Source organism: Neomonachus schauinslandi, chromosome 1 (genome assembly GCF_002201575.2).
Source record: "Neomonachus schauinslandi chromosome 1, ASM220157v2, whole genome shotgun sequence".
Lineage (NCBI taxonomy): Eukaryota > Metazoa > Chordata > Mammalia > Carnivora > Phocidae > Neomonachus > Neomonachus schauinslandi.
Genome location: NC_058403.1, coordinates 71,418,214 through 71,442,934, shown reverse-complemented (window position 1 = coordinate 71,442,934; position 24,721 = coordinate 71,418,214).

The following is a 24,721-nucleotide window of genomic DNA, read 5'->3' as shown; positions in this document are numbered from 1 at the left end:
ATAGGAGGAACTGGCACTGAGTGATCCCTTTTGGGCCACCGCTAAAATTTCTCATTCTCACCTCTGTGGCATTCAGCCTCGGCCAACAGCTCAACCACAGGAATTTGTAGGACGAAAAATGCCTGGGAGTCAGAGAAAGGCATGGAAGGAAGGAAACAGAGCCAGGGCCATGGGCTCACCCAAGATCCCACGGCTTGAACGGGATGATTGAACTGTGTGGGAGTAGGACCCATGTCTGTCTGTGACACTATTTGTCCCCAGTACCCATCAGAGTGGGTGTCTGTGGGGTGGGCTGATTGAGTGAGGGAAGGCAGGCAGGGAGGGAGGGGTGGGCATCAGGGCGAGAACACAGGCCTTTTGTTGTCCAGGCCAGCACTCCACAATCTGTGTCCCCACTGTGAGCTTGACAAACAATAAGAAGCAGAGAGAGAGGGGGGTGGAACCGAGAGGGTATATGAGGAGCCAGGAGTCCAAGAGCAAGGTGACAAGGCTTGAGCAGATGTTTCAGGAAGGAAAGGGCGAGGCAAGCCTGAGAGGACCAGGACTCCAACGTGGGGGCCCCTTTTCATGTTGGAGTACTGTGGCTGGCCCGGGCCTGCTCTTGGGCAGAGGAAGAACAGATAACCAGGAATGTTTTCCCCCATAATCCTGGCCCCACGTGCCCTTGACATGGCTCTGGACTTCAGGCCTCCCGGCTTCTGCTGCTGGAGGCTGTGCAGAGTGAAGGGGAAGCTGGGCAGGAAGGGAGGGGAGGCACACCCCCCCCCCCACAAAGAAGGGAACCGGCAACAAGCTGCAAATCTGCCCAGCCTGGTACCTTGAACATCCACATCTGCTTTCTCATCTGATCCCCAGAACAGCCTGTGAGGCCCCATTTTACAGATGGGAAAACTGTCCCTCTGAGCTCTCTTCTCATATGGTTTAGTTTTCTGTTCAACATTGATAAACCAAACAAAGAAGGACTATTAGTGTATTTTAATTTAATAAGGAGTTAATTCCTTAGTAACCCCATGGATAGAACCTCCAGTGGGTTTTGCTGATGAACTGGTGGGGAAATAACTGGAGTGAGAGATATAAATCTCAGCAGCAGCCCAGTCAACGTTTTATTGAGCAGGTACTACGTGCAAGACACTATCTTTTACTCTGATTGTCATGTTTACTCCTTACTCCCTAGAAGGCAGGTGCCGTTATGATCTTTGGGTTTACAGATGATGAAACTGAGACTCTGAGACATGAATTACCTTGTCCGAGGCCACCTGATACTTTTATCTAGGATCAGCCTATGCCAAAAGTGGATCTCCGGGAAACAGAAGGAGGCGGTCTTGAGGTGGTATAATCTGCTAGTGGGGAGGAAGTGGGAGCAGGAAGAATAGAGGAGAATCAGGAAGGTTATTTTTTGGACAGTGGGCCTGGTAACTGAAAGTCGCAAGTTTAGAACACAAATTTATTTTTTAATTTTTTTAAAAGATTTTATTTATTTATTTGACACAGAGAGAGAGCATAAGCAGAGGGAGTAGCAGGAGAGGGAGAAGGGGAAGCAGGCTCCCAGCTGAGTAGAGAGCCCAATGTGGGGCTCGATCCCTGGACCCTGAGATCATGACCTGAGCTGAAGACAGATGCCCTACCAACTGAGTCACCCAGGCTCCCCTAGAAAGCAAATTTAGACTTTAAAAACTCTGTATCTATTTCATTATTTCTTAAGAACCATACCCCATATTGTAGAATGCCTACAGACATTGGGCTTTAAGATGCGTCCTTTGGTTCATCAGGTGTGGATAAAAGTGGTCACACAGAGGAGACAACTCTGGGGATAATGACTTCTAATGATACAGTATGTGAGGCCAGGTCTTTATGGAAAATAAGCTCCTCAATTTAACAAGGTTTGGGGCTTGGTTTTGCAGGCAGACCTCAGCGATTCTGCAAGTTGTGTTCCAGACCGCCGTAATAAAGCAAATACAGCAATAAAGCAAGTCAAATGAATGTTTCAGTTTCCCAGTGCGTGTAAAAGCTGTTTATGTGATACTCTGGTCTATTAAGTGTGCAATAGCATTAAGGCTGAAAAATCAAAGTAGAGACCTTAATGTAAAAATATTTTATTGCTAAAAAATGGCTAACCATCATCTGAGCCTTCACTGAGTTGTGATCGCTGGTCACAGATCACCATAACACATAGAATAATGATTAAAAAAAAAGTTTGAAATATTGTGAGGATTACCAAAATGTGACATGAGACATGAAGAGAGCAAATGCTGTTGGGAAAATGGCGCCAACGGACTCGCTCCTCGCAGGGCTGCTGCAGCCTTCAATCCATCAAATCCACAGTATCCGCGGCGTGCAACAAAGGAAGCGCAACAGAATGACGTGTGCCTGCACCATGTTTTGAGAAGAAAACGTTCTCAAGCTCTCACCAGGCGCCTGTCTCTGGGGCAGATCTGCTGTCCTCCTGGTTCTCAGCAGGGCCATGCTGGGCCGGGCTCTGCTTCATCTCTCCTTAACTTGGAAAGATCATTTGGTTCTGAAGAACTGGAAAGAACTAGACCCCGCTCTACAATCGAGTTTCGAAAGACCATCTGGATGATCTTCCCTTAAAAGCGGCCAGTGTACATGGAGGCTGAGAGAATGTGTCACTAAGTACAGATTCATCTGGCCTCCAGGGTCCCACTGTCCTTTGCAGAGGAAGGCCCCGGAGTTCTCTTCCCACGGGGAGCTCTGGGCCCTGGATCCACCATGGCTGCTGTGAATTCCCCGGGGCAGGGCCTGTCGTGTCATTACAGACCCAGCAGCTTGAGGTGAAGGAACTGAAGTGAATGTGTAGCTTGGTTGAACATCCACGGTGGCACCTCTCCCGAGAATCTCGTATTTCTGGGTGAAGACCAGTCGGTAAGATAGGGGAGAGGTTGAGAGGGGATCCCTACCTGGCTCCATAGTGTGCTCCATAAAGCACTTCCGCCTCCAGGGGCTGACCATCCTTAGGGGGTCACAGGTCACGCTGCAGCAGAGCAGGAATCATTAGATCCGTGTTACAGATGAGGAACATGAGCCCGGTCAAGGGGCCCAAGATGAGCCGTGGCGGCCCCCAGCCCAGGATCCATAGCTCCTCTTACTTTCTCCTCCAGTGTCCTTTCCCCTGTGACTTACATCTTACCCCCGAGGCTGTGGCAAGGGAACCCAGGACACTGGCACAAAATATGCTCTTGGACACCCTGAAACTCCTCCATGTGGACTCAGGGCCCTGGGCACTGGTGTCCCCCATGGACATAGTGCGTGGGAGCCCCACACACAGGTGGTGAAGGTGGACGCCCACGGGGAGAAAGTGCCATTGGTCAAGACGGCTGGCAGCCCCCACTACGGGCTGGAAAATGCCAGAGTATCCTTGATCTGCTGCCCTGAAGCCTGAGAATCACAGGGGTTGGGGGAGAAAGAACACAGGAGTGATCTAATCAAACCCCAGAGGCTAAAATCCATTTCTCTGTCACTTCCTCCTAGACCTGAGTTTTAATGCCTGGGACCACACAGAACACATCGACAGCTCTTCCAAGGGGTAGTCTCAGAAATGTGGCAATAAACAGGCTCGGCCCAAGGATGTTAAGCTCAGGATTTATTCCCTTCCACCAAGTGCACCATGATCCAGAGCTGAACTCCACACAGTTCTTGTTCAGAGAAAATGCTTCCACTAGCATAGAAATGACAAATCTACTCACCATCCAGGTGGCCCCCAGGAAGGCATACAGAAGGCATGGGAAGGTGATATATGAATACGGAGTTTTGCATCTTACATCTTTCTGTAAAGCTGCTGTGTTTTTTGTAGCAAAGTGGGGTGTGAAAATCTGACCATCATCCTGAGCTCCTAATTCAGTCCGATTCCCAGGCTCCAGTGAAATGGGAACTCCTCAGGTTCAGGTTGTCTAGGGAGGAGCACAGATGGGATATGCCTGGATGTTGGGGCACTGAGCCGCCTCCCCTCTGCTTCCTGGGGGTCTGTGAAGGGCTAATGAAGTTCACAGAGCAATTACAGAGACGGGTCTTATCCTTCCTTGAATCCCCAGGGCCTGGGACAGAAGAGGTATGCAGTCACACCATCAGACCTGTTTTCTTCCCCCGATCTGTATCTCTTTTTAAACATTCTAGAACCAAGTCAGTTTGAGAAGTAAGCTCAGCAGTAAGCAGAGGCATGTGGACCTGCCCTGGTCCTTGGTCTCTCACCCCACCGGCTGGTCCCCATGAGAGGCGGCATCCTGACACCCTTCCATTGCCCCCTCCATCACCCCTCCCCACACCACGTCCCCAGGGAAGCCAGGCTCAGCTGAGTCACTCTCAGAGCTCTGTGTCCAGCCTTGGATGCTAGGGGCCTGGACAAGAGAACTGGTCCAGGCGGGGGGTGGGGGGGTGGGGGAATGGGGTGGGGGGGTGGCGGGCAGCCACCAGGACCACCTGTTTCCATGACTTTCTGGTTCCTTCCTGACTGGTGGGTTGTGAGAGGTGGAGGGGAGGGGCCCAGGCAGGGAGAGGTGCTGAGCAGAGAGAAGCTAACTCCACACACTCCTTCCAGCTCCCCTGTTCACTCGGGAGTGCAGGGCTTCCATGGCTGCTGAAACAGTGTCTCACCTTCACAGAACCCAGACAGCCAAATTCCACCCAAGAAAAACCAAGTCACTAGTGACTCTCCGTTTCTGTTGTCCCCAAGTCAGAACGCAACAGAAAATCTTTTAAAAAGCCAAACATTAATACTTTGAGGAGATTCAGTTTTACTTCCTTATTTTGCCTGTTTACTACCTGCTCCCCTTCTACTTTTCCTGTCTCCCTAGTAGTATTTTCCTACAGTCCCAAATCCCCAGATTAAAATTCTTGGAAAAAAACAGTAAACGAATTGCTTCCCTTTGCTCTGTGTGTGTGTGTGTGTGTGTGTGTGTGTCTGTGTATGTGTTTCAGGAGTCTTAAGCAACTTGGCTGAAAACAGATACCTGGTAAGAGAAACACAAGAACTTTCCAGAGAAACCCTGAAGGGGATTGGTAAAGGTGCCAGCCAGAGGGGTCCATTCTCCCTCTCCCCTCAAGGCCAACCCTGTTGCATTCTTTCCTCTATAGGCCCAAAACCTTTCCCCTGGGGGTTTCCAAGGCTGTGCCCTTCTACCTCCATCCCACCTGTGAGAGTCACAGGAATTTGCCAACAGAACTAGGGTAGGGCCACAGAGGCCCAGACCCATGCAGACCGAACCCTCCAGCATGGCACACAAGGCCTTTCATGACAGGTTCCAACCCACTCCTCAGCCTCTTCTCTTGATGGTGTAGACCCCTCCCCATCCTGTCTCACAGCTTCCGCTCCCCTCCTTCCCCACTCCCTATGTGCTGGCTAGACCTGTCTACTTGCCAACCCTCTTCCCCTGCCATCCTTTCTCTGCCTAACCAGCTTGAGATGTTCATTCAGTGTTCATTCAAGGTCCAGCTGGATGCCCAGTTCCTCAGGAAAGCTTTACCAGACCTTCTTTCCTCTGCAGGCAAGGTTCTGGGTGTCCCCACAACCCGGGGAACACACCTTTATCGCGACACTCAATGGCCACAATTGTAACTGCTTGTTCCGTGCCTCTTCCTACTGGTCTTCGGGTTCTGTGACGCACGGTGATAGCTTGTTGAAGATCTACAAGTTTATTTTCCTGATCAAACAATCCACTGATAGTGCACCAAAGAGAGTTAGAACGGATGCAGTGAGGCATTTTCAAGTCCACAAACCAAATTGATTTTTCTAAGAACTTTATCAAATTTCACATGAACTTAATTGTTAAATTAAGAAGCGGCTTTAAAAACTGCTAAGTCGTGCTGTTGTCCACTTACATTAGCATGTGCAGCTCAAAGTCACTGTCATCAATAAATCCTGTGACTCTTGGAAAATTTCAGAGGAGATCAGCTCATTGGCTGAAGTTGGGAGGGCCGTGGCTGGGATCCCCAGGTAAAGATTCTGTGCAATTGGTGAGTGCCCCTGGTCAAGTTGCGGGGCCAGAGAAGACATTCCAGGAAGGCAGAGAACGCTTCTACACTGATATTTATTTTTACTTTCTGTTTGCTTGTCTGTATTTTCTATACTGTACAGGTATCACTTTTGCACTAAGAAAAATAAACGCATTTTTTTCAAGTACAAAACGACAAGCAATTAGTCTGATTAAAACTATAAAAGCTCGAGGAGGAGGAAGGGAGGGAAGAAGGAAAACTCTCGATCAAAGACATTTCTGCCCCCCGCCCCCCCCACCGGAGACCTGCGGCTTGAGCCCTTTGCAAGAGGTCTGATTGCTGTCCCGCGGTCACACCAAAACCAGATGGCCAGAACTCCTGGGACTGGGGGGGGGTGCTGGGGCAGAGGGAGAACACACTGGAAATTGCAAGAGCCCTTTCTCTGCCCGGCTGTCGTGCGCCCCTGTGCCCATTGCTCAGACAGGCTGCAGGGGCCCCGTGAGGGCACTGGAAAAGCATGCCATTTGGGTTTTAGAGCAGCCCTGGACCTTAGGGGCTACTCCTTGGTTTCTTTGTCTCTTAAGGGGCTCACACGTCTGCTTCCCAGGGATGTCCGTGATGTGGATTATAAACCAGACAGTGGCACATACACAGGAGAGCTTCTTGTAAGTAGTGTTGGTTCTGGAAGAAACAGAGCAGAGCCTGTGCCCCCTTCGCTACCCAAACGCCTCCAGGGGTCTAGCCACATCCTGCAGTTTCGATCCTGAATTTTGTTTCTTTAAAACTGAATTTCCGGGCGCCTGGGTGGCTCAGTTGGTTAAGCGACTGCCTTCGGCTCAGGTCATGATCCTGGAGTCCCGGGATCGAGTCCCGTATCGGGCTCCCTGCTCAGCAGGGAGCCTGCTTCTGCCTCTGACCCTCCCCCCTCTCATGTGCTCTCTCTCTCTCATTCTCTCTGTCTCAAATAAATAATTAAAAAAAAATCTTTAAAACTGAATTTCCCCAGGGTGCCTGGGTGGCTCAGTCGTTTAAACGACTGCCTTCGGCTCAGGTCATGATCCTGGAGTCCCGGGATCGAGTCCCGCATCGGGCTCCCTGCTCGGCGGGGAGTCTGCTTCTCCCTCTGACTCTCCCCCTCTCATGCTCTCTCTCTATCACTATCTCTCTCAATAAAAAAAAAAAAACAAAACCTGAATTTCCCCAAGAAACTGCTAGAAGTTTGCCTCTGGGGAGTGGGAATATGGGATCAGGGTACATGAGGGGGCCTTTACTTTTCTTTTTATTTATTTATTTATTTATTTATTTTATTTATTTTTTTTTAAGATTTTATTTATTTGAGAGAGAGAGAATGAGAGACAGAGAGTATGAGAGGGAGGAGGGTCAGAGGGAGAAGCAGACTCCCTGCCGAGCAGGGAGCCCGATGCGGGACTCGATCCCGGGACTCCAGGATCATGACCTGAGCCGAAGGCAGTCGCTTAACCAACTGAGCCACCCAGGCGCCCGGGGGGCCTTTACTTTTCACTGTACATTCGTTTGTCTTACTTCAATTCCTCTCCGTGAGCATGTATTATATTTATAGAATTAATAAAAGGATACATTGCTTCTCATTGGTAGGACTGTGCTTCAAAAAAATTTTTTTACGTTTAATGGAATTTTAAAATCCTTTGCCATTCACAGATTTTGGTGCCTTATTTACTTAATGCCCTGGCTGATGAAGATCTTTCCAATTCATGTTGGAATCCAGCCTGGGTTTCCTGATTTCCTTACCTCCAGCTCTCAGCCTCAGCAGCCAAGCCAACCCAACCCCTTCCTGTGGTTTCCAGCTCAGGCTGCCCAGTGGGAGGGAGGATGGAGAGGGGGAGAGGAGGGGAGGAGAGAGGGAGGGAAGCAGGGGGAGATGGGAGAGGGGAGGATGCCTGTGCTGGGCCCCATCCAGGGGAAGCCAGATCTGGGCCCCTCTAGCAGGGACCTCATGCTTGATGGAAACAGGGTCAGGTCACAGTCCAAGCCTCCAAAACCTAATGATGGAGGCCCAGGGAAGGTGAATACGCACAGAGAGATCATGATCTGAGGACAGGCAGGCTGAAACAAGGGAAGTGAGGTCTGGATTACCCTGTGGGAAGAAGAGGAGGCGCCAGTGTAGAGTCCTATATCTCTGGCCTCAGCAGCCCCAGTTGTGTCTCGGCCACTTTCCTTCCAGGTCCAGAGGAGTCTGAGGGGAAGAGTCCACCGGGCGGGTAGATCCAGGAGGGGCCCAGGACCCTGTCCCCACCAGGCCTGAATCTGCATCCAGCTTGCAGCCTGCTTTAAATAAGTTTCTGGAGGAACACAAACATGCTCTCATGCATTATTCCCTCAGAGTGGGGGCTGTCGGGCAGAAAGAGGGGAGAGAAGGAGGCTGGCTCCCTCCTGTTATGTGCACCCACTTAGCAATGTCACTTTAATTTCTCAAAAACGTTCCCAGCAGACCCCCTCTGTGCCCTGCTCAGGGAGCCCAGCCCTGCTAACAGCCCGGCTGGGAGGCAGCTGGAGCCTGTCTGTCCGCCTTGCGTGGCGAGAATTCATTAACCGGCCATCAGCTCTTCTGGCACCAGAGACCTCAGTGCTGGGATATCTGGATACAATGTGTTGAGTGTGCAGAAGAGTCCCTGTGGTAGGTCACGGACCGAGTCCCTCCAATGCTGAGGGCCCACAGCCCCTGTGGGACGCTGTCTTTGCTACTTCCTCTGCAAACAGGCCGTTCTGAGCGTATGGCTTTCTTCTCTGGCCACCTTCAGGGCAGGATCAGGGCTGGCTCAGCCCCTGCTGCTGTAAATGTTTGCCTGTCTGCACAATGCTCAGTCATATTAACCAGGAAGCAATGCATCAGAAGCCTTTCTGCTCCCTTACTAGATGTTGTCCAAGCAGGCTCTGAAATGTTCTCTGTTCAAAAACCTCAGATGTCCAAATATTTACCAAGAATGTGATCAACATTCCCTCGTTCAGCACAGCCAGTGTCCACTGGGTGTTGGGACTAGGAATGGTGCTGATGCAGGCCCTTGGGCATGGAGGCCCACCTCCAGAGTGAGCAGGTGTCCCCCCTCCCACCCCAGCTTTCCAGTAGAAGTGCCAGCTCCCTGTGACCCTAGACCTTCCAACATGCTGTCTTTGATGTACCTTTGGGAATGACCTCTCCAGCTACACATCACGTATGTGATGTGAGACTCCGGCTACAGGCCTTTTCTCATGACTTGGGTCTATGTGGATCTCTCCACCTGGCATGTCATTTCCAGAAGGCTCTTCTTGGCAGCATCAGGCACATTTCTAAGTCAGGGATGGCAAGTGATTGACTTGTGGGCACAGGTGGAAGTTTTGTAATGACCACATCCATGCTGTAATATGATTTCATGGATTTGCCATTGGTCTATTCAATCATAAATCATAAATGTCACCTCCTCCGTACACCTTCAAGACTCCCACCCTCCAAAGTAAATGTGATCTCTTCCTACCTGCATTCCTTTGGCACCCAAGTCGCTTTTCATTTTCCACCTTGTATAACAATTATTTGAATAGCTTACTGCACTTCCCTGCTAGTCTCTAGGTTCCTTAGGGTCGTGACAGTGTCTTACTCACCTCTGCCATTTCCTTAGAATGGATCATTCCTTGCTTGGAGTCAGTGCTGTCAAGGTGGCTGCATTGAAGTTCTTTGCTGGGGACAGCCAGCTAAGAGAGCAGACTCGTCTTGAATACTCTTCATGACAAGTATATTTTGAAAGGGGGCTGGTTGATTCTGTGTTCCTGCCCTGGGAGAGGCACTGTTCCAAAACAGATATTGGGGCTATTGGAGGCACAGGGCAACTTGCTGGGTGGGAGTGGGGGTGGTAGGGCCGCCAGATAAAATAAAGGCACCCAATTAAGTGGTGCATAGGTACAAATGCATCCTAAATATTGCAAGGGACGTACTTATGCTAAAAAACCATTCATTGTTTATCTGAGGTTCAAATTTAACTGAGTGTCCTGTATTTTTAATTCCTAAATTTAACCCTAGGTGGTGGTGCCAGGGAGAAGGTACTAGAGAGTGTCCCCGCAGACTTTCTAAGACCAATTCCGTCCACAAAACTGTGTCTTCCTGGAGGAATAGCCTGGGAGACAGAAGGCATGAGTCCAGCCAAGCTGACTCCTTTCTAGGGTGGTCCACACTCTCAAGTCTCGCGGTGCTTCCAGATGAGGCTCTCTGATGTTCCACCACCAGGTCCCTCACGGACCTAGCTTCCTCTGAAGGCCAGCTTTAGGGAAACCCAGGTAGGGGGAAGTTGGGCATAGAAATGGTAGGAAGCCCTTGAAAGGCATTTTAATGCCTTCCATTGTAAGCTTCATTAGGTCTGGACCAAGCCTGCCTCATTCATCATTGGCTCCCCAGTGCCTTGCCTAGGCCCTGGCATAAAGCAGGTACTCAATAAATATTTACTAAATAAATAAAGAGCTTGGTGCTACTGGGCCTTCTCCACCCATGATCGGGCTTACTTCATCCACAGTGATAAAAATGTGCAAGAACAGGAGTTGGCAGTAAGCCTTCCCTTTATAGGGTCATCACTAATTTCCATTACCCAGCAAAGTGTCCAAGTGCATTAGGCGGATTTGGATTTAAAATCAATTAATGCTTCCTCAGGGAATGTGGCTACTAGAAAAGCAAGATAAAACTACATCTTCTTAAGTTAATTTATTTCCATTTAAGGGTAATTAATACTTTTCATTGATGTGAATTTAGAAAACAAGGAAAAGTGCCATGAAGGGGAGAAGCTCCTGTTGCCTCAGGACTGCAGGCAGACTGAGTTATCACAGTGACCCTGGGGGACACCTGTGCTTTGTGGGGCTAACTCCTCACTTCCCTCTGCACTCAGAGTGGCTGGAAGGAAACCTTCCTTTTCTCCGGTTTTCTTCTCTTCCACCCCTGCCAAAAGCCCTGATGGAGGATGCAGCCGGATCCTGGATTCTGATCAGAAGTAGGTGTTCAGGGCGCCTGGGTGGCTCAGTTGGTTAAGCCACTGCCTTCTGCTCAGGTCATGATCCTGGAGTCCCGAGATCGAGTCCCACATCGGACTCCCTGCTCAGCAGGGAGTCTGCTTCTCCCTCTGACCCTCCCCCTTCTCATGCTCTCTCTCTCTCTCTCTCAAATAAATTAAAAAAAAAAAAAAAGAAGTAGGTGTTCATGGTTAAGAAGATCCTGGAAGCCAGAGGGGCCATCAAGCAGAGGACAGCAGAAATAGGCAAATGTAACGGGGGCCTGGCTTTGGGGCCGTAGAGGTGACATCATGGGGTGGGATCAGTAGACCTCAGTGGACCAGGGCCAATTAGAAAGGATTTCCAGCTTTCCGAATTGGTGACTGAGGGAATGGTGAAGTTACCAGCCGGAACTTAGTTGCAAACAACAGAAACAACTTCTGGATCTCTAAGAAGAAATGGAATATATTGGATATACATTTATTAGAGCTACTGAATCAGTGTAAAGTTTGGAGAACCAAATCCAGAACACAGGCAGGAACCGAGAAAAGCTGGGACCCAGGTCGTACCACAAGAGCAGCCTGGTCAGGTCACGGCCAAAGCATCCCTGTCCATGGACACTTGCTGCACCTGCTCTCTTCTACCACTGCTGTGAATCTCTAGCCTTGTGTCACTCTCTGGAAGCAAAATCCTTTTTTGTGTGGTCTGAATGGCCACGCTTAAGTTGTATGCCCATGCCCCGGTCACTAGGGAACAAGTGTGGGAATGTCCGGCTCCCTTTGAACTCACGTTTATTGGAATTTCCTCCAAATAGGATAAAGGATCAGATGATAGGAAACTCCCCACTCCCACCAAAAAAAAGAGAGACAGCAATGATTGCGTTAAAGTAGGGGACTACAGGAGGAAGAGCAGGTTTGTATGTTCGGTTTTGAGCATCCTGAGTATTAGACGCCCATCAGTATCCAGGTGGAGCTGTGGAGAGAGGTTGACATCAGAGATGCTGCTCCAGGAGCTGTCTTCAAAGAGGTGACAAGTCATTGGTATAGCATCTTGCCTGGGTCCCTGTGGCTTCTCCAGCCATCCTTGCATTCCACATCTTCAATAACGGACTTCTTCTGAGAAGCTCAAGACTGAAGGCAAGGGCCCTGCTGGAGATGAAGGTTTGGCTGTGTCCTCTTTTTCCAGAAGTCCCAATTCCTGGTTTGGATTTCCAGTCATGAAAAATGACTAGCAAATCAAGGAAGTTAGGTGGGTTGGGGCCAAGACATAAAGTCAGCTTTCCCTACAGCTGATGGGAAACAAGCTAGAAGAATTACCCCTCCGTAAGGCTCTGTTGCCTTCATTTCCAGGTTCAGCTCATGCTTCGGAAGCAGAAAAACCTCAAGTTTAGCACAGGGACTCTGGAATGTTCAGAGCTGCGGAGCCTGTGAACTGCAAGGACATTGAGGGATCATTTCGTCCAAGCTTTTATTTTATACACAAGGGCCCAAGGCTCAGAGGATCCCACAAACTGCAGCATCCTTTCGAGCACCCTGATTGTGAAAAAGTGACACAACCTTTCACCCACACCTCTGCCCCCTCCTGCCAACCCTGCCACCCACCTGAGAGGAAGGGAGGCCTTGTGGAGGATGCAGCTGGGTGGAACACCTCCTCTTCCCTGGGAGGCAGTGACGTCTTTCACTCCTAGGAGATTATTAACATGCTGCTATTGTTACATTTTGGCGAGTGGATTCTGAGTTATTCTCCTGTGAGCACTGGTCATGAGTCACTACAGCACATCCTCAGGAAGAGGTTGGCTGGACTCCCAACATGGGAGTGAACTTGGGACCCAGTGAACTTGGGCTGTGAACTGGAGGCTCTTGTGGTCGCTCCCATCATGGGTGAGGGTTTGATGTAGATGTTATATGCATGGGGCAGATCATTAATGTAGGATTATACATGGCATATAGTATGCATGAGTGTAGATATATGTATTTGTAATGTGGTAGGGCACTAATGCATGAATTGCCTAAGTGTGGTCTTTTATTTATCAGAGAGAAAGAGAGAGAGAGCACAAGCAGGGGGAGCAGCAGAGGGAGAGGGAGAAGCAGGCTCTCTGCCAAGCAGGGAGCCCAATGTGGGGCTCGATCCCAGGACCCTGGGATCATGACCTGAGCTGAAAGCAGACGCTTAACCGACTGAGCCACCCAGGCATCCCCAGGCAAGAGTTTAAGCAGAATTTCAGCTTTGGGTGATGGTGGAGCTGTTGCTTCTTCCTTGAATCTCAGGGAGGATTATTGTCCTCCCTTCCTGGTTTACAAGACTCTTGTTTCCTGAGGTTGTTTTCAATGATACTTGTAATGGGCATGAGAATTCGGAGAATGAAAAAATATCGGATCGATGCTAGTTGACCGATAATGATAAATGGGTGTTCAACTAGTTGTCTTCTGATTCATGTTAGTGTTACTGGGTCTGTTACTGATAATCAGAATAAGCATTGAAAAATAATCAGAATAAGCATTGACATACTTTGCTGTTTTGATATATGAAGTATAGGAATAATTGCTAGAAATAAGATAGAGAAGATTGGGGCTAATATTCTAGTTTATTAGGGATCGTGTGAAGGATTGCATAGGGAAATAAGAAGTATCATTCAGGTTTAATATGTGGTGGAGTATTTTGGGGGTTGGCTGGGGTGTTACTGTCTGGGTCTCCTAAGCATTCAGGTGGGAATAGTACTAGAGCAGATGGTATTAGAATAAGGAATAAGAGTCCTAGAAGATCTTTACTTATATAGTATGGGTGGAATGTGATTTTGTCTGACTCAGATGATATTCCTGATAAGCCGTTAGATCCTATTTCATGGAGAAACTGTACATGGAATACAACTGCTGAAATAATGAATGGGAGGATGAAGTGGAAGGCAAAGAATTGGACTAGATCACTTTCTCTACTGAGAATCTTGTTCTTGTCCATCCTCCTAGGCTAGTGCCCATGTAGGGAATAGCTGATAAAAGGTTTGTAATGATAGTTGCTCTTCAGAAAGATATTTGTCCCCGTGTAGGTTGTAGCCTATAACTGCTGTGGCTTTTATTGTGAATAATAAGGATAACTCCAATGTCTCATGTTTCTGAGAATGTATATGACCCAGAGTACATGCCTCACCTTACATATATAAATAAGCAGATAAGGGGCACCTGGGTGGCTCAGTCGGTTAAGCATCAGCCTTTGGCTCAGGTCCTGGGATCTAGCCCCGTGTTGGGCTCCCTGTTCGGTGGGGAGCCTGTTTCTCCCTCTCCCTCTACCTGCCGCTCCCCCTGCTTGTGCTCTCTCTCTGTCAAATAAGTAAATAAGATCTTTAAAAAAAAGCAGATAAATATGGAGGCTCCATTAGCATGTATGTCGAATGATTCATCCATAGTTTACATCTTGGCAGATAGGAGTTACTGATGAAAAGGCAGTTATTTTATCTGATATATGATGTATAGCTAGGAAGAGGCTGTTAAAATTTGTAGAACTGAACAAACTCCTAAAAGAGAACCCAAAGGTTCATCACGCTAAGATGCCTGATGGGGCTGGAAGGTCAATGAATAAGTTGATGATTTTGATCAATGGGTGGGATTTTCTGATGTTGGTTGTTAATATTCTTACAGTTGAAATTTTTAAAAAATATTTTTATTTATTTATTTGACAGAGAGAGAGCACAGCAGGGGGAGCAGCAGGCAGAGGGAGAGGGAGAAGCAGCTCCTCACCAAGTGGGGAGCCAAATGTGGGGCTCAATCCCAGGACCCTGGGATCATGACCTCAGCTGAAAGCAGACGCTTAACCAACTGAGCCACCCAGGCACCCCTGTATTCTTGTAGTTGAAATACAATGATGATTTTTCATGTCATCAGTGATGGTTAAATTCCATGTGGGAATAATCATATATATTGTACTTATTTTAAGTACTATTTTTATATTCAGTTTTGTAGGTTTTTCTCCAAATCTTTTTCCGATTTATGGTGGGTTAGGATTGAGTGGTGGTATTGGTTACAGTATTGAGTTTGGGAGGTTCTTTTTTAGACCTAACAGTTTTTAAAATTTATTTAGGGGGAATGGTTGTGGTTTTCAGTTATACAATGGCCATGGCTAATGAACAGTACCCTGAGATTTGCATATCTAACAAGAGCATTTTAGGAATATTTCTTTCAGGGTTGGTAACAGACTAATGGTAGCTTTTTATGTTTTAAAGGAAGATGACGTAGAGATTGTATTTAAATTCAATGGTACAGGGGATTGACTGATTTAAGACGGGGGGATTTAGGATTTTTTAGTGAAGAAGCTGTGGGGATCGCTGCATTATATAGTTGTTGGACCTGGTTGGTGACTGCCACTGTTTGATCGTTATTTACTGGTGTCTTGGTTATTATGGAGATTACTCACAGAAATTAAATAGGAGTAAGCTTAGGGTTGTATAATCAGAAAGGAGCAGAAGTAGTTTAATTAGGCCTTTTTGTTTAGAAATTAGGGTGGAGGCTCTTATTTGAAAATAAGAGATGGATTTTGGTACCACATTTTCTAGTGAAATTAGGTCTAGTAGTAGTGATGCTGATTTTTGGCTTGCTGACAAGTTCAGAAATGGTGGTAGGTGGTATATAAGAGTGAGAAAATATCCTAAGAGATTTGAGAATTTAAATAGGCTTGAAGGATAAATTTTTTGTGTTGTGAGGTTGAGTTCTAATGCCAGGATGAAACCTGTAATTGTCACAGTAAGGACCGTTAATTTCAGATAATAGGACAGTTTATCTGTTGAATGGTCGTTGGAGTAATATTGCAGAAGATTAAAAATCCTTTGAAGATGCATCCACCTAGGAGGCATTTAATAGAGTTAATCAGGAAAGGGTTCTTTTCACTGATTAAAACCTTTCTCCCCCCTCCCATCCCCCTCTTCCCAACTTTTACATCAGCAAACTGAATGTTTACCTCTAGTAATCTGCCAAAGTTGATGAAATTGAAACCCTCAGCATCTTCTTTGGTTGCTTTCTCTCTCCATTCCAACCCTGTGTGTGCCTCTGTTAGACAAATCGGAGATTCCAGGTGCGTAGTAGTGATTGGTGAGCTCTTTAACCATTGGCTCTGTTTCTGGAGCTCAAGGTAAAAATCTTGAAGAATTTGAGCAGTTTCTATGGATAGCCTTGGAGAGACAAACTGTCGAGAATCACCAACGTACTTTCTCAATAGCTGGTGGGGAATTGGATCTATTGTTTCTCCAGGAACCACCTTTAATCTTTCTGATGATGGTTTCAGAAACCACTTTTATATTCAGATTTTGTCCTAGGTTTTCCTTCTTTAAATAACCAGTCTCGCTCTCTTTGCATACAGAGTTCTTTCCCTTATTGTTTCCAGTTGTCTTAATTACATTTATTAAAATTATTCACATTTCTTTGTTCTTAGATTACCCATAAAACTTCATTAGACAAAGTTCTAAGGGGTTTTTGTCTTTTCCAAAAAGTTTGCCATGGAGATAACATGAACTTACTTGACTTCCAGTAAACACAGGCAGAGTAGGTTTTACATTTAATGCTGATAATTCTAAGGAGATGACCAACAACCTTAAGTTAGCCTTAATACTGAATATTTTTCAAGATCCTGTGATTTGAAAAACATTTGGGTTAGTTTGTACTTTGGAGTTCTAGAACGCTCTATTCTTACAAGCACTTGCCTTTAAACCAACTAAATAGAGCTCTTTTACAATTCAATCTTAGCAATGCCATCCAGAGGTAGAGAAAATATTTCATATTTACAACATAAATGGACACACATACAAATACATAAACAAGATACAAACAACATTTAAAGGCTCAATTTCCAAATATCTCCCGTTTACAGAACAAATCTAAGTGCAAGATGATATTACAATTTATGGATCTGTTAAATGGTCATTTTTCTCTGAAGTCTAATGAATATTGTGGCCAAGCAGTGTTGCAAAAAAAAAAAAAAAAAAAATTGACTAATTTTGGAGAAGACAGCCCAGAGAGCTGCATACAGGGACCCAATGGTCATTTCCTACTTTCCAATTAGAACACGGCTGGTTTTATTCAAAGACACCAAAAGCTGCCACAACAAACAACCCAGATGAATCCCAGAGGACCTCTGTGAGCACTGGTTCCTTCCCAAAGGTTGGGGCTTCACAGACTGAACCAAACAGCTTCCTAGTTTCTAGTTCCTCCCTAAAAGCTGGAGCTTCAATGATCGAACTAAATGGCTTCCTAGTCAGACTTTTTTCAGTCATGCAACAGAAGAAGGCTAGGAGAACCAACCCCCCCTATTCGGAGGCTACCACATGGAAGAAATATAAGAAAGCCAAACCGTGTGGGAGGAAGAAATCAGCTCATGTGCCTTGGCACATGAATTACTCCCCAAGAGACGTCTGTCCAAACTGAAACCAAAACCGGCTTCCTTGTACAGAAGTTAAATTCAACCCCGAAGTTTGGTGGCACCCAGTCAGCATGGGGCCCCGGGGACTGTCCCTAGGACAAAGAGCCTAGGCAACTGCTTGGCCTCGCCCCTGGACTCCTGTTACCATCTGGGGGCTGACGAACCACAGGCAGAGAGCTCCTGGCGGGCTCACCAAATTTGTCACGGAACCTAAGTTTGCCTGCAGCAAAGACCACGCTGAGACATGCAGTGTGCAGCAAGGAAAGGGTTTATTTAAGAGGCAGCCAAACAAGAGGATGGGAGGGCAAACCTCACATCGCCTCTCCAAAGAGGGAGGGTCAGGGAAATTTAAAAGCAAACAAAAACGGGTCCAGATAAAAAGTTGCAGCTGTGCTTATTAGTGTGCAGCTGGGATGAGTCCCATTCATCCTGTGGTTGCTGGTTTCCTATGCACTGAGTTCTGTGCCTTCTCCAAAGACCTTGACCTGTCCAGGGTTCATGCAGCCCACGGACAAACAGCCAGGCCTCACAGACAACCAGGGTGGGGTCTGGGGTTGGTGGAACAGAGCATTCACTATTGAGACAGGATCCGGGGAGACTCTGTCGTGACACCCAGATTCGAGACAGGCTACGGTCACCCTCATGCCATGGGATAGTGGCAGCTTTTCAACACTTCTGATATTTACTAAGAAACTGGTAGTGTCAGGGAGGACACCCTCATGAAGTGGCAGCAGAGTACAAAGGAGACAGATGGGGGAGATGGACCCCTCCCAAACTTCCTGGCAATCAAACAGCATCCTCTCACTTCCCCTGGCCCTGCAGGCCAGGTTTTCCCACTCAGGGACTGCAGGAGCCACACAGAAGAAGTTCCCTCTTTCAGGAGAGCATTAGGCTGGGGGCAGGACACTATGACATCCCCATCTTGCTCATCAGCATGCGGGGTGGCCTTGGTAAGCCTTGTCTCTTTGGACATCTGGTTCCTGGTCTGTAAAGATAAGGATTTGGCTTTTGCATTCATCAACTCTTCCTCAGGTGCCTCTTCTATGCCAGGCTTGTGTTCAGTGGAAGGGACATAGTGATGCTCAAGATGGTCCTTGCCTTTCGGATGCTTAAGGTCCAGTGAATAATACACTGAACAAGGAATAACAGGTATGCTAATATCGATGACAGAGGACTAGAGGAGGGCAACAGGAATATTTAACAGGAGATCTAATCCAGCTTGCTGGGGAGGAGGGGCGGGTTAGGGAAGGCTTCTTGGAGGTAGTGACACTTAAGCCAAAGAAGGAACCTAAAGGAGAAGGTGGAGAGAGGAAAGGTGCTAATGGCTAAGAATGGGGAGTTGTTTTTCCCAGAACCTCCATTTCTTGAGGGCAAGAATTCTGTCTTGATCTTCTTCACATGCCCTGGCTGGAACCTGGTGGGCCTTGGATACGGATTTGCTGGCTGGAGGGCCATCCGTCATTGCATAACCTTGTGAAGCAGTTCTCGTGACCCAGACCTTACAGCCTGCTCTTGGTGGAGCCTCATCTGCTGGCTTCCAGATCAGTGCGATGTCCAGATGTCAGGGTCAGATGAGGTTCCAGAGGCAACAGGAGATTGAGAAGAGCTGCTGACCACATGAAGAAGGGTAATAATTTCTGTAGCTTTCCTCCCCGCCCCCCCGCCCCTTCCAAGTGGCAACTATTGGGTCTTTGGCTCTCAGAATAGCTGTCTGGCTGCCTCATTTTCTGCTCAGATATAATTTCAGAGCATGGACTTTACACTTTTGTGCTTGCCCTTTCCATCTGTGCCTGAATTGCCAATTCAAAGGAGCCATCCTCCCTCCTGTCTGGAAGCCAGAGAGGGGCCTTCCCCATGGGCCCTGGGGAGCCCAGTGGCTCTGCTGGGGTCAGACAGGGCTGGAGGGCCCTCCACAGCCCCCCATCAGACCCTCCCAGAGCCGCCAGGGAATCACACAGGTGGCTTGCCTGGGAGGGCAGGTACATTTCCATATTAACTGATTATTTAGCAGCGGTTAAAAAGGTTGATGAGTCCCAAACCCAGCACATTATACTGATCCCTAAACAAAAATAAGTGCTGCCATCTCTGCCACGGGGTCTTGGGGCCATTTCTACTGGGACCTGAATGTTCATTATTTTGGAGGAAGTGCCCCTGATCTTTTGATCTTATTCTGAATCAATCCCTTGTCCCTAAGGACCCTCACTACCACCTCCCCCATCTCCTGGGTCACGTGAACAGAGCATTCACTATTGAGACAGGATCCAGGGAGAGTCTGTCGTGACACCCAGATTCAAGACAGGCTACGGTCACCCTCATGCCATCCTGTTTCCGGTTCTGCGCCCCACTTGGTCAGTTACAGTGACCCGACCTCCTCCTCACATAGCTACATCCCCGAACTGCCCTCTGCTTCATTGTCTCAATTAAAGCATAGTTACAGGGTCAGACATGATGATAAAAGGAAAAATGCTGAAATAAGGGCACAACAATTGCCCTTATTTCAGGTTAGATAATCCTGACTGAAAACCTAGGTTAGTAGAACCCACCTCGAGAGTGTGTGGAACAAGACAGTAATGGAGTTGAGTTTATTTAAGAAAAGGCATGCAAGATGATCAGGGAGATAAATGTCCCTTGACACAGGATTCACTGAAGTGTTCAGAGTTTGATTTGTTGTCTTTCAATGTGTTCAGAAGACAGAGCACACAGTCTGGGCTATCCCATCAAAACTATGGAAACCACCCTGCTTCTTCTCCTACCTGATGTCAGCAGCTTGAGGACGGAGCATGGCTCTTAGCTGGACTTTTTCAAGCCAACTAAGAATTAGCATTACAGTTGACCCTTGAAGGACACAGGTTTGAACTGTGTCCACTTATATGTGGATATTTTTTGATAAATTGCAGTATGGTCCTCTAAATGTATTTCCTCTATGATTTTCTTTTTTTTTTCTCTATGATTTTCTTAATAACACTTTTCTTTTCTCTAGCTTACTTTATTGTAAGAATGCAGTATATAATCCATATAACATACAAAAAATATATATTAACCAATTGTTTATGTTATTGGTAAGGCTTCTGACCAACACTAGACTATTGGTAGTTAAGCATTTTGGGGAGTCAAAATTATATACAGATTTTCCACTGTAGGGGGGGTTCGTGTCCCTAACCCCCATGTTGTTCAAGAGTTAACTATAGTTTGTAGTCTTAACTGTAATGAAGTGATAGCAAAGCTATTCTGCATAGGAAGAGGTGTGAGATGATATTCAGGCACTTTCCCCCAGAACTGGTCAGGAAAGGGCCCTGTGACCATTGGCTAGTCACTGGCAAAGAGAATGTGGTCTGGAGCTAGTCACATGGGAGAAGGATGGACACATAGATCAAACCCAGACCCTGCTAGCAATATTCCATCTCCAACCTCTCCACTACCTCTCCTTAGACCACAGGTCAGGAATATGGGAAGGGAAGGGGAGGGTAAAAGCCTGAGGGGGGAGGAAGGGGCCAGCACAAAGATGACCAGGCATGATTATTCTCAACCTTAGAATGGCAAGGGTTCACTCAAGCATTCACAGATTTCCTTAACATGTTGTAGATATAACTCCTTCTTGACCTAAGTGCCACTGCTCAGAGTAACAAACAAAAAATTTCCTCCTCCCTAGGGGAAGTGGCAGCTCTTATGATTTGCTCTAGGTGTCTGCTTTAACAGACTTTCCTCATTGCCTGTTCTGGGATTTGGCCAACACATCTGCGTTTGTGCCTTTCATATTTGGTCTCTATATACTTTTGAGAGTTCTTTTCGTCACATTCCTAGGTTTTTAGTCTACCCTGCCTTCTTAGATCTTCTCCAGCTCACCACAACTTTCTATGGACATAGGGAATAATCTTACACAAAGGAAGTTCTCCCAGTCTGTGGCTTACCTTATTATTTTCTTAATGTGTCCTTCAAAGAGCAGAAGTTTATAATTTTGAGAAAATCCAATTCTTCAAATTCATTTTTTTTTACTTTTATGAAATGTGCTTTCTTGGTTCTGAGAAATCTTTGCCTACTCCCAAGGTTGCAAATATTTTCTCCTCTATATTCTTCTAGAACTCTCATATTGTTAAGTGATGTATTTAGGTCTATGATCCCTGTCTTGTTAGTTATTCTGTATGGTGTGACACAAGGATGAATGCCACTTTTCCCCATAGAGATAGCCATTTGACTGAACACTTGCTGAAAGGACTTTTCTTTCCCCTGAGGAACTGCCTTGGCTCCTTTGCAGAATATCCAGCGACCAAATACGTGCAGTGCTATTTCTGAATTCTGTATTTTTTCCATTGATTTCCATGTGTATCTTTTCATTGAAATGGTACCATCTTTATCATTATGATTTTATAGTTAGTTTTTTTCTCTCTCTCTTTTTAAATTTTATTATGTTATGTTAGTCACCATACAATACATCATTAGTTTTTGATGTAGTGATCCACGATCCATTGTTTTGGTATAACACCCAGTGCTCCATGCAGTACGTGCCCTCTTTAATACCCACCACCGGGCTAACCCATCTCCCTGCCCCCCTCCCCCTCTAAAACCCTGTTTGTTTCTCAGAGTCCATAGTCTCTCATGGTTCATCTCTCCCTCCGATTTCCCTCCTTTCATTTTTCCCTTCTTTCTCCTAATGTCCTCCAAGCTATTCCTTATGTTCCACAAATAAGTGAAACCATATGATAATTGACTTTCTCTGACTGACTTATTTCACTTAGCATAATCTCCTCCAGTCCCATCCATGTTGTTGTAAAAGTTGGGTATTCATCTTTTCTGATGGCTGAGTAATATTCCATTGTATATATGGACCACATCTTCTTTATCCATATTCATCTGTTGAAGGGCATCTCGGCTCTTTCCACAGTTTGGCTATTGCGGACATTGCTGCTATGAACATTGGGGTGCATATGGCCCTTCTTTTCACTACATCTGTGTCTTTGGAGTAAATACCCAGGAATGCAATTGCTGGGTCATAGGGTAGCTCTATTTTTAAATTTTTGAGGAATCTCCACACTGTTTTCCAAAGTGGCAGTACCAACTTGCATTCCCACCAACAGTGTAAGAGGGTTCCCCTTTCTCCACAACCTCTCCAACATTTGTTGTTTCTTTCCCTGTCCATTTTTGCCATTCTAACTGGTGTAAGGTGGTATCTCAATGTGGTTTTGATTTGAATTTCCCTGATGGCTAATGATGGTGAACATTTTTTCATGTGTCTGTTAGCCATTTGTATGTCTTCTTCAGATAAATGTCTTTTCATATCTTCTGCCCATTTTTTGACTTGATTGTTTTTTGGGTGTTGAGTTTGAGAAGTTCTTTATAGATCTTGGATACCAGCCCTTTATCTGTAGTGTCATTTGCAAATACCTTCTCCCATTCTGTGGGTTGCCTCTTTGTTTTGTTGACTGTTTCCTTTGCTGTGCAGAAGCTTTTTATCTTGATGAAGTCCCAAAAGTTCATTTTTGTTTTTGTTTCACTAGCTTTTGGAGATGTATCTTGAAAGAAGTTGCTGTGGGCGATGTCAAAGAGATTACTGCCTATGTTCTCCTCTAGGATTTTGATGGATTCCTGTCTCACATTGAGGTCTTTCATCCATTTTGAGTTTATCTTTTTGTATGGTGTTAGAGAATGGTCGAGTTTCATTCTTCTGCATGTGGCTGTCCAATTTTCCCAGCACCATTTATTGAAGAGACTGTCTTTTTTCCATTGCATGTTTTTTCCTGCTTTGTCAAAGATTATTTGACCATAGAGTTGAGTGTCCATATCTGGGTTCTCTATTCTGTTCCATTGGTCTATATGTCTGTTTTTGTGCCAGTACCATGCTGTCTTGGTGATCACAGCTTTGAGCTTGAAATCGGGCAATGTGATGCCCTCAGCTTTGTTTTTCTTTTTCAACATTTCCTTGGCAATTCGGGGTCTTTTCTGATTCCATACAAATTTTAGAATTGTTTGTTCCAGCACTTTGAAAAATGTCAAGGTCCCTAGAAAACAGGTGCATCTTGCTTGGGTTCTGGTCAATAATTTGGACTCTATACATTCCCTCAACCGCCCATCAACAGAATGACTAGGAGGAGGAGCCCCCAAAATAGAAAAGACTCAGAGATTATGACTTATGCTGCAGATTTACAAATGGATGCAGATATAACCAAGATGTCGGAGATGGAATTCAGGCTAGCAATTGTGAAGACAATAGCTAGAATGGAGAAATCAATTAATGGCAACATAGAATCTCTAAGGGCAGAAATGAAAGCTGAATTGGCAGAACTTAAAAATGCTATCAATGAGATCCAATCCAATCTAGATAATCTAACAGCTAGGGTAAGTGAGGCAGAAGAACGAATAAGTGACCTGGAAGACAATATAATAGATAAAAAGGGAAAAGAGAAGGCCAGGGAAAAACAACTCAGAATCCATGAAAATAGAATCAGAGAAATAAGTGACACCATGAAGCGTTCCAATGTCAGAATAATTGGAATCCTGGAGGGAGTGCAGAGAGAGAGAGGACTAGGAGATGTATTTGAGCAAATCGTAGCTGAGAACTTCCCTAATCTGGGGAATGAAGCAAACATTCGCATCCTAGAGGCAGAGAGGACCCCTCCCAAGATCAAGGAAAACAGACCAACACCCCGGCATGTAATAGTAAAACTTGCAAATCTTAGAACCAAGGAAACCATCTTAAGGGCAGTTAGGGGGAAGAGATTGCTTACGTACAGAGGGAGGAACATCAGAATAACGTCAGACCTATCCACAGAGACCTGGCAAGCCAGAAAGGGCTGGCAAGACATATTCAGGGTACTAAATGAGAAGAACATGCAGCCAAGAATACTTTATCCGGCAAGGCTGTCATTTAGAATGGATGGAGAGAGGCAGAGCTTCCAAGACTGGCAGAAATTGAAAGAATATGTGACCACTAAGCCGGCCCTGCAAGAAATATTAAGGGGGGTTCTATAAAAGGAGAAAGACCCCAAGAGTCATATACAACAGAAATTTACAGGGACAATCTATTAAAACAACGTCTTCACAGGCAACATGATGACAATAAATTCATATCTTTCAATAATCACTCTCAACGTGAATGGCCTAAATGCTCCCATAAAACGGCACAGCATTGCAGATTGGATAAAAAGACAGGACCCATCCATATGCTGCCTACAAGAGACTCATTTTGAACCTAAAGATACATCCAGACTGAAAGTGAAGGGATGGAGATCCATCTTCCATGCCAGCAGACTTCAAAAGAAAGCTGGGGTAGCAATTCTTATATCAGACAAATTAGATTTTAAAATAAAGTCTGTAATTAGAGACACAGAAGGACACTGTATCATTCTTATAGTTAGTTTTAAAGTTGGAGAATATAGGGGCACCTGGGTGACGCAGTTGGTTAAGC